The sequence below is a fragment of the Pinus tabuliformis genome, chromosome 6, assembly GCF_031772625.1.
Source record: "Pinus tabuliformis cultivar Carrire ecotype Pingquan chromosome 6, CPIR1, whole genome shotgun sequence".
Lineage (NCBI taxonomy): Eukaryota > Viridiplantae > Streptophyta > Pinopsida > Pinales > Pinaceae > Pinus > Pinus tabuliformis.
In genome coordinates this window covers 704,451,488-704,452,063 of record NC_142292.1, presented here as the reverse complement: position 1 = coordinate 704,452,063, position 576 = coordinate 704,451,488, and positions in this window count along the sequence as shown.

Genomic DNA, 576 nt, shown 5'->3' with positions numbered 1-576 from the left:
TGGATGAGTAATAAGTCCCACAAATGAGTCACACTTCGTGGGTGAAATATTTCAATGAAGACATTGTCCTTTTTCTATGTAAGGGTACTCTGAAAAATATATTGCTTAGCAACACATATAACAGAGTCCCACAAATGTGTCCCACTTCATGGGTGAAATATTTCAATGAAGACTTTTCCTTTTCTCTAGATAAGGGTAGTCCTTAGAAAAATATATTGTTTTGCAACACATTTATCAGTCTACACAACTCTCTCTTCGTAAACTAAAGGAAATGGAGCTCTTCCTTATCTATTGGATGTGAACCCCTTTTCCATGGAGCGCTTCCAAATGCTAAATCATATATAGTATTTTTGCAAGAGGCAAGTCTATTGAGTTTCAACTTCAAAATAGCATGAGTTATGCCTGGACTAGTCCCTTATTGGTTATGGATCATTTTCAAGGAAGGAGGGGTGGTTGTAACACCCTCCTCCCACATATACCCAAGCAATCAGCCAGCCGAGGTAAACATGCGACAAGAGGCCACCATGATAAGATTCAATCTCCTTGGTGACTTTAAGGAAATGGAATTGACGGAAC